This window comes from Triticum aestivum, chromosome 6A (genome assembly GCF_018294505.1).
Source record: "Triticum aestivum cultivar Chinese Spring chromosome 6A, IWGSC CS RefSeq v2.1, whole genome shotgun sequence".
In the NCBI taxonomy this organism is placed as follows: domain Eukaryota; kingdom Viridiplantae; phylum Streptophyta; class Magnoliopsida; order Poales; family Poaceae; genus Triticum; species Triticum aestivum.
Window position 1 is genome coordinate 395,066,441 of NC_057809.1, and position 10,691 is coordinate 395,077,131.

Genomic DNA, 10,691 nt, shown 5'->3' on the forward strand with positions numbered 1-10,691 from the left:
TTTGTGGTGTGTTTGTTGGGATCCGATGAACTTTTAGTTTATGATCAGATCTATGTTTTTATCCATGAAAGTTATTTGAGTCTTTTGATCGCTTATATGCATGATTACATATAGCCTCGTATTTCTTCTTCGAATCTTTGGTTTAGTTAGGCCGACTAGATTGATTTTTCTTGCCATGGGAAGAGGTGTTTTGTGATGGGTTCGATCTTACAGTGCTCAATCCCAGTGATAGAAGGGGAAATGGCATGTATGTATCATTGCTATAAGCATAACAAGATGGGGTCTATTTCTATATGAGTAGATCTAGTCTACATCATGTCATCGTTCTTATTGCATTACTCCGTTTCTCCATGAACTTAATACACTAGATGCATGCTGCATAGCGGTCGATGTGTGGAGTAATAGTAGTAGATGCAGGCAGGAGTCGTTCTACTAATCTTGGACGTGATGCCTATATAATGATCATTGCCTGGATATCGCCATAATTATTTGAAGTTCTATCAATTGCCCGATAGTAATTTGTTTACCCATCGTATGTTATTTTTCTCGAGGGAAGACACTTATGAAATCTACGGCCCCCAGGTCTCTTCTTTATCATATTTTCCTTCGAGATCTATTTTTATTTGCTTTTATTTACAGATCTATTAATCCAAAAACCCAAAAATACCTTGCTGAAATTTATTGTTATTTATTTTATATCACGTTCTCATGAAATCTAGTTATCCAATCTACTACAATTTTACCTATCTTTTACCTAGGAGGGACTGACAACCCCTCTTTTACATCGGGTTGCAAGTATTTTTTCTTTGTGTGCAAGTGTCGTTCACGTAGTGTTTTTTTGCCAAAATGATAGTAGGGGGAGAACCCCTACTGTTTATCATATATCTATATAAATGGGAGGTTTACATAGACATATCAGCTACTTTACATCATACTGCAACCACACCTAAGGTGTAGATGCCCAACCAGTTAAAAAATAGATAAGGAGGCTATACAACAGAAGTACAAAAGTTGATCAAAGCAGCTCTATGCGCTGCTTTTACCCTATGTTGTAGTAAGGATAAGTCTTACTTGAATCGATTGAGCCAAGTGTCAACACTGGGAGCTAGTCCTCTGAAATGTTTGTTATTTCTCTCCTTCCAAATACTCCATGATGTGGTCAAGAATGTTTCATAGAATAATGGGTTCGGGCAGACCTCCTTTGTGGTTTGAAGATGATCGAGGCGACAGAGGAATGTTGGCCAAGCCAAGTTTAGTTGAGCCCAGCAATTTTAACTAAAAGGGAAAGAGAAGATCATGTGATCCACCATCTCCTCAATGTGCTGGTTGTAGAGGACGCAGTTGAAGTTGTTGCCAATATTATAGTGTCTCCTCTTCCACATGTTGCGCGTTGAGTCTTTCATGAAACAAGAGCCAACCAAAAACTTTGATTTTCATAGTGCACTTGGATTTCCAAAGTTGACTGAATGCTTGATGTGTCACCCCGTCCCTAAAGTAGTTGTTATAGTAGTCCATCAGTTTGTAAAGCGTGGATCCCCAGGAGTAGTGCCAGACATCATGCAGAGATGTCGATGGAGAGATCCACGTTGGTTGTGATTGGATATCATGGATCTCAGCAAGAGCCTGGGGTGAGACCGGAAGATGAAAGGTTGCTTGCATGTCCGTAGTGGCCATCACATCAGCAACCGACAGATCCTCTTGCATGGCAAACGAGAAGGCACGAGGGTGCGAGATTTGCAGTTCCTCCTATCTCCAGAGATCTTTCCAAAAGAGGGTCGACGTGCCATCCACCAGCTGAACCCGAGAAATTCCTCGGTAGGTGGGGGTCAACTTGAGAATGTCCTTCCACCAGAACGAGCCAACGGGGTCCATTGCATGTGGAATTTTGCCATCATAGTGATTTTCCCAGGTAAGGTTGACCCAAGGCACATCATGTCTGTTGAAGAATTTGTGGAGGAATTTTAATAGCAAGGCATCATTGTGAATTTTCAAGTTGATCACCCCTAGGCCCCCTTTTTTCTTGGGTCGGCAGACCAAATCCCAGGCAGCCAGAGAGTTACACTTTTCACCCTGTTCAGTTTTCTTGGTCCAGTGGCATCTGCGTCTGATCTTATCAAGGATATCAATGACCTTGGGAGGGAACTTGAGAGTACACATGGAAAAAACCATAAGAGACGTGATCGAAGCATTCAACCAAGAGAGCTTGCCACCGTACGACATCATCGCGATGGTGGGAGTCAGTTGTCTTTCCACTCTGCAAACCAAAGGCATAAATTCTTGGATCGTAGGTCGGGTAGTACCCAATGGGATGCCGAGATAAGTGAACGGCATCGAGCCAACTCCACATCCAAATACTCTAGCAAGATTGGTCGTGGTAGATGCCTCAAGATTAATTGGGATCATCGTGGATTTGTGAAAGTTAATCTTGAGGCAATTAGCATGTCTCAAGGGATTGAGACACGCACTAACAGGCCTCATGCGTAAAGGGAGCCCACCCATAAGGGTGGCCCCTTTACATCATAGGAAGACATACGAATCTTACCCCCTACGAGTCCGGTCTTCGGGGGCGCAAATACCAGGTACCGATTTCCAATGGTACCGATCTGCAAGGTACCCATTCCAAAGGTACCGATCCTTTCAAATCATGCTTAGCTATTAAAGGGAATTCCTCCTAACATCAGAAGCTCTATTTATTTATGATCGGTCTTCCTCGTTCGTTCCCTCGATCGGTCACTCCTCGTCGACCTTGTTCTGAATGGTATTGCTAGATTTTGAAAAACCTTGAATAAGACCAACATTATGAACTACTATTTGCTGAAGTACTTCGCTTTCAAGTAGACGGACTTGATTTGATCCCTCACGGGATCAAAGGGAAAAGGCTATTGCACTCCAAAAAGGAGGCCTATTTGGCCGATTTAGGAGACCAGACGTATGATCCTGCACAATCAGGCTCCAAGTCCTTGTTAGAAACGTTTTTTAATAGAAAACAAGGGCTTTGCCTAATGCATTCAGAACCGCACATTTGCACTCCACTCCGAGCAAGGAATAGAACTGCTTAGCTATTAAATGGAAGTCCTCCCAAGGGTCGGACACTATTTATTTATTTACCGAACTAGCAACAAGGAGCTTTTCCGAGCAGATTTCCCTATTCAGAAAAGGGCAAGAAACAGTGGCTTTTCCCGAGCGACCGATCCTATCTGTGGTCGAACAGCTTGATTTCCTCAAATTAAGGAAGCCAAAAAAAGCAAAACCGAAGGAGACACTTGTTTTATGAGCAAGAACGAGGGAGGCCCCTTCAAGACCCTACCTATCGAAGCCTTGTTTTCACAAGGGAAATAAGAGGTACCACAACGCCTCTTTTACTAAAGGAATCCGCCTTCAAACGCGTACCACAAAAAACGAAGTAGGACCTATTTCAGGTGCAAGGAACTTGAACCGAAAAATAAGAAAGGCACTTTTCCTATCTTTTTGCGTTAAGGCGGAGCAGTCAGGTAACGAACTGGAAACCGGCTAACGTTACTTTTACTTTTCAGCTTTGGAGTTGCAAACCGACAGACCTTACTTTCTGAAAAAGAAAGAAGTACATAAACTGATCCTATTTCAGATCTCTAATTTCATTCAAACCTAGGCCATTATGAATTGACATAGCTTGACCTGTGAACTCTCAGCGTGTACGACAGTTGCTTCGACAAACATTCGGTAGACTAGCTTTCGAAGTGCCATGATCCTATCGAGTAAAATAATCTCCCAGGGATAAGGTGAAACTGCAAGGCAGCCGGCCTTATCAGACATTCCCTGAATGCAAGTTGCTTCAGTCAACCAGGAAAGATCATGACAATTAGACCAATTTGAGATTGGATCAGTGTCATCTATCTCCCTGGTAATGAACTGAAAAAGAGACTGTCACCGCTGAGAATGAGACGACACAGGTTGTGGTTCTTCTCCGACATACACTAGCTGCTGGAACCCACTGAGTTCAAGTCCAAAAAAGGATTGGACTCTGCAACATCGACCGACGCGACGCTATACCGGAAGACTAAAGAAATGTATGTATTTTAGTCACATGAATTTTGCGAATTGAAAATTTGGGCAAATTGACTCAGTTATATTTTCCGATAAAAGGTTTCCCCCGAGCCCCCTTCCAAAAGGAATAGAAGGCGAAAGCTAGACCTATTCGTTCGATAAAGTCTAGCTTTGTCAACTATTTGAAAAGGAAGATTCGAACAGGAAACTAATTCAACGGAAAAGAAAGCTAAGCTCAAGACAGGACTAGAGGAGTGCGCTCCACTCTGCGAGATCTTGTTCCCCCTCTCCGGTAGATCTATCCTCATCTCTACGGTTCCCAGTACCCACTCAGTTGCTCTAGTCACGCCTCCCGGATTCACTCCTCGAGGCTAGGAACAGTCCTTCGGCATCGGGTCGATACGCCTTAAGGGGCATGTCTCCCCTATCTGGGGCATAGTCAGAAAGAATATGCTTAACTAGGATGGCTTGTCGAGTGCATGCAGGGAGGACAATGAGTGTGTCGTCTGTGTATTGAAGGACCGGATATTCAGTCTATCCAATGCAAGGAAAAGGTAAGTCAAGCATGCCTTGTCGGAAAGCGTCATTAATTGCTGCCTGAAGTAACTCTGCTGCAAGGACAAAGATTAGCGGCAAAAGCAGGTCACCTTGTCTGACCCCGCATCTGCAAGGGAATTCTCGGCTGGGCATGCCATTAAGGAGGACTGATGATCGGCCAGAGGAGAATAGGCAATTAATATAGGATATCCATCGATCATTGAAGCCCATATGACACATTATGTTAATCATTGGCTCATGCGCTACTGTATCAAATGCTTTGGCAAAATCAAGTTTGAGGAGAATGATCTCCCGAATAGACGCATGGCATTGATGAATGTAGTGGTAGGCCCATGAGAGGCAGTCTTGGATGGTTCTCCCGTTAAGGAAGCCATATTGGTTGCGTTGTACCAGTTGTAAAATTATGCATTGGAATCTATTGGCTAGGAGCTTCGTCAATAGTTTCAGACAGCAATTAAGTAGGGTGATCAGCCTATAGTCATTGACTAATGTGGGCACGTTTACCTTCGGGAACATAGTAATGAGGCCATCATTGACGCTGGTGATGTCAAGATTTCCTTCATAGAATTGTGAGCAAAGTGAGTAAAAATCATGTTTGATGATCGGCCAGCAGGATTTGAGAAAAGCTCCACTGAAACCATCAGGTCCAAGGGCACGATCAGGTGGCATTTCCTTGACAACTCCATCGATTTCTTACGGAGTGAATGGTTCAGTGAGGAGGTTAAGATTATTTGCTCGTTGGATTAATGAAGGAAAGTCAAACTTCATATCACATTGTGCAGTGGTCCCCAATCTGGTTTTGTATGTGGAGTGTAAGAGCTCTTCCTTACCAGGGTGGTCCTCAACCACATGATCATCCTCAGTGCGGAACAAAGCGATGTTGTTCTTATGATATCTTTCTGTAGCAATCGCTTGAAAAAACTTAGTGTTCTCGTCTCCAAACTTGATCCAACGGATGAGGGAGTCCTGGACTAAGGGGTCCTCGAGCGTCTCGCCTGTTGGACATGGGCCGGACTAATGGGCTATGAAGATACAAGACCGAAGATTCTCTCACCCGTGTCTGGATGGGACTCTCCTTGGCATGGATGGCAAGCTTGGCGTTCGGATAAGAAGATTCCTCTCTCTGTAACCAACTTTGTACAACCCTAGTCCCCTCCGGTGTCTATATAAACCGGAGGTTTAGTCCGTAGAGGCAATCATAGTCATATAGGCTAGACTTCTAGGGTTGTAGCCATTATGATCTCGTGGTAGATCAACTCTTGTAACCCCCATACTCATCAATATTAATCAAGCAGGACGTAGGGTATTAGCTCCATCAAGAGGGCCCGAACCTGGGTAAAACTTTGTGTCCCTTGTCTCCTGATACCATCAACCACAGACGCACAGTTCTGGACCCCCTACCCGAGATCCACTGGTTTTAACACCGACATTGGTGCTTTCGTTGAGAGTTCCGCTGCATCGTCTTCAAGAGGTTCGATGGCCCCGTCAATCATCTATAATAATGTTGTCTGGGGGGAGTTTTTCTCCTCGGACAGATCTTCGTATTCAGCGGCATCGCACTGCAGGCCAACTCGCTTGGCCATCTAGAGCAGATTGAAAGCTACACCCCTAGCCATCAGGTCAGGTTTGGAAGCTTGAACTACGTTACGGATACCCGAGAGACATGATCTTCGACGGGTTCGAGCCCACGGCAGCCGCTCCCTATCACCGCGATGAGCATGACCTAAATCTGTCATCGGACCATACCCAGGAGATAGCACCTGTGAGTGCTTCGGCACTAAATCCAGAGCAGATTGCACCACCCGAGGACGGGAAGCTCAACCCCGGCACGGGAGCCACAGACTCAGCGATGCTCGAGCCGCACACAGACCCAACCTCGAACATGACCTGCGTCATCGGAACCTCGGATTCTTCTCCGGCCATAGGTTCATCGGAACCTTTAAGCGATGGGCTGAACTCATTAAAATCCCTCTCCTTAGTACGGGACTCACAGCTGAATTATATCCGGCTCTAACTAAGGGCTGCTGACGGAGAATATCGCTTCCCACCCACGTCCCACTTCATAGCCATTGTCGAGGACTTAGCCGACATGCTCGATTACGGCTCCAAAGACATCGATGGTATGGATGACGATGCCGGAGAAGAGGAGGCCCAAAAACCGCCGCTTACCACAGACTGGACGACCACCTCCTCTTATGGCGTGTACATGGTGGATACACCCAAAGAGAATAGCGACAACGACAAGGAAGACCCAGTTGAGGGTAAACCTCCTGAGATACAACCAAAGCGTCGACATCAGCGGCGCCGCTCCAAGTCACGCCGTGGAAAAGACAGCAATAACGGCACAGGAGAAAACAATACTCTGGACAATGCCGAAGACAATGAAGACCCCGTTGAGCCAACTTCAGAACAAGACAAACGGGAAAACAGGCAAGTTAGCCCTGATGAACAGGCCATAAACAAAGACTCGGAGGACAGTAATTATCTTCCGCTCTCTGAGGATGAGGTGAGCCTCGGCAACGAGGATTTTATCGTGCCTGAGGAACCTCTCGAGCAGGAGCGCTTCAAGCACCGGCTAATAGCCACTGCAAGGAGCCTGAAAAAGAAGCAGCAGCAGCTTCAAGCTGACAAAGATCTGCTCAACGATAGATGGATTCATGTCCTGGCAGCCGAGGAATACGGCCTCGAGCGCCCAGCCAAAAGTTATCCGAAGCGCAAATTGCTACCTCAGTTCGATGACGAGGCGCTGGAGCCCGTACCATCATCACGCAATGCAGCTGACCTACCACCACGTGGCCGGGACAAAGCGGCAACTCAAGCCTAACACCATCCCGTACTACCTCACCATAAAGGCAGAGATAAAACAGCTCGGGGACATACATATGACATGCGGCATGACTTGGATAGTAGAGCAGGTCCGAACAGATCGATCAATGGATCGCGGGGCCGTGCCCCGGCACACGACAACGGCTACCTAGTCGGACGCAACAATCATAATCATGTCTGGGCTGAGAACCGCAGACGGACTCCATCCGAGCTACGTCGCGACGTGGCCCGATATAGAGGCGCTGCACACCCCCTTTGCTTCAGTGACGACGTAATGGAGCACGAATTCCTAGAAGGGTTTAAACCCGTAAATATCGAATCAAATGATGGGACAACAGACCTCGATGTATGGATCGAGGATTTTCTTCTCCATATTCATATGGCCCGCGGTGATGATCTCCATGCCATCAAATACCTCCCACTAAAACTCAAAGGACCAGCTCGGAACTAGTTGAACGGTTTGCCCAAAAACTCCATTAGCAGCTGGGAGGACTTGGAAGAATCTTTCCTTGACAACTTCCATGGTACATATGTTTGACCTCTGGATGCCGACGGCTTAAGTCACAAAATTCAACAGCCAGGAGAGTCAGCCAGGAAATTTTGGACTAGGTTCTTAACCAAAAAGAACCAGATCGTCGACTGTCCGGATGCTGATGCCCTAGCAGCCTTTAAACATAGCATCCAGGACGAATAGCTCGCCTGACACCTCGGCCAAGAAAAGACGAAGTCCATGGCGGCCCTCACGGCACTCATGACCCGCTTTTGCATGGGCGAAGATAGTTGGCTAGCCTGCAACACTAACAATGCAAGCAAACCTGGCACCTCGGAAGCCAGAAATAGCAACGGCAAGCCCCGAAGCAACAGGCACAAGCGTTGAAACAATGGTGACAATACCGATGACACGACGGTCAACGTCGGATTCAGTGGCTCCAAATCCGGTCAGCGAAAGAAGCCATGTAAAAGAAATAATCAGGGCCCTTCCAGCCTGGACCGCAGACACGATCGTCCATGTCAGATCCATGGCACCCCTGATAAACCAGCCAATCATATTCACCGGAGTTGTTGGGTCTTCAAACAGGCCGGCAAGTTAAATGCCGAATACAAGGAGAAGGGGTCGCAAAGCGAGAATGACGATGAGGAGCCACGTCCACCGAACACAGGGGGACAGAAGAAGTTTCTCCCTCAAGTCAAAACGGTGAACATGATATACACTACCCATATCCCCAAGAGGGAGCGCAAGCGCGTGCTCAGGGATGTCTATGCGATAGAGCCAGTTGCCCCAAAATTCAACCCATGGTCGTCATGCACGATCACCTTTGATCGCAGGGACCATCCGACCAGTATCCATCATGGCGGTTCAGCCACACTGGTTCTCGACCCAATAATTGGTGGATTCCACCTCACATGAGTCCTCATGGACGCTGGTAGCAGCCTCAACCTTCTCTATCAGGATATAGTGTGCAAAATGGGCATCGATCCATCAAGGATCAAGCCCACCAAAACTACCTTTAAAGGAGTTATACCAGGTGTAGAGGCCCGCTGCTCGGGCTCAATCACATTGGAGGTCGTCTTTAGATCTTCAGACAACTTCCAAAGCGAAGAGTTAATCTTCGATATCGTCCCCTAACACAGCGGCTATCACGCACTGCTCGGATGAACCGCGTTTGCCCGATTCAATGCGGTGCCGCACTATGCTTATCTCAAGCTCAAGATGCCCGGACCACGTGGTGTCATAACAGTCAATGGAAACACGGAGCGCTCCCTCCGTACCGAGGAGCACACCGCTGCCCTGGCAGCTGAGGTACAGAGTGGCCTTCACAAGCAGAACCTTAATTTTGCGGCCATGCTCCCGGACACTGTCAAATGAGTTCGGACTACTCTGCGGAGGGACAGTCCAGCTCGTCAAGAGCTCGACTAGCAATTCGACCTCTGTCTCAGTCCAGACCAAGTGGTGGCATAAGTACCGTGCGTACATAACTACACACTAAAAATACCATGGGTAGAGACGGAGGCATAACCAGACTGTGGTCCACAATATGGCTCGACCTTCCTTGGACACACATACTTTTACTTTTCTTTTTATCCTTTTCAGGTTTCTTTTCTGCGAGCCCCTCTCGATGGCCTTATAATCGGTCCTTTCGAAGGATGGATATACCAAGGTGGCAAGTAGCACGCCTACTCAGCACCCCGGCGAGCCCCTCCATGCCGACGAGCTCCCTCATCTCCGACCGCCGCGCTGTTCATCCACGCCGACGAACCTCGTACCTCGCGCCAGCTACAGTACCGCGACCCGGATCTGGATCAGGAGCACAGTAAACCCTAGGGTTGACTTTCCCCCTCTCCCCTTATTTTTTTGCAATTTTCATCATGTCATATCTCTGCATCCGTAGCCCCGATTTGTGCGTGTAGCATATCAAAATGTTCGTCTCAACGAGTACATCATTTCATCTCATTGCATCATTTTCATTTGAGCTCATCTTGATGCCCGAAATGCTTTTGGAAGAGGGCTATGTGATAAAATTGCCAGATATGTTTCATCAAATAGATATTTGTCATTTTTGCCATGATTATTGCGTGCATGCTATGCTCCTGAGCTCTACATGAGTTTTGTTATATGTCATGCCATCTTTACAGAGGTGCTTGCCATGTATTTTTGTGATATTTGTGGTGACTAGCGCAAACTTGCAAAGTAGCCTAATCGGTAATGCTGATTTCAGGGACTTAGAATTTCACCAAGTCCTTGTCCTGATTTTGTCTTTATGCCATATGTTCATGTTGTTTCCTAGTGATCCGTTCCTCTTTTAAGGATGATCAGTAAGGATGATTTGTTAATATTGTGGTGCTCTATCCATCCATGTCTTTGTTTGCATTTATGGAGCAACCTAGCTTGAGACAATCGAGCTCTACTTTTGCTATATCGTGAATCCTGGCAGATTGCTGACTTGTTAGCGATTTTGCCGAGGATGTTGCTCTTGATCCGTGCATGCTATGTTGTTGTTCTTGCCGTGTCTAGCTTCTATGATATGTATTCTTGATGGTTGTATGATTATTTTGTCATGCCATGTTCTGTAGTGAGTGCATCGAGCTCGAAAGCATGTCTACTCGTTAACTGATTTGCATGCTTCAGTTTTTCACTATGTCTGAGATCTGTTTATGTTTTTGTCATGTTCACATGCTTGCAATTGTATTTTATTATCCCTTTTGGCTCAAGGTGACTAAGGGACTTTTGTTAAGTGCTTTGAGTAGCTTCATTCCATGCCTTGCTTTGCCATGTTAAGTGCCTG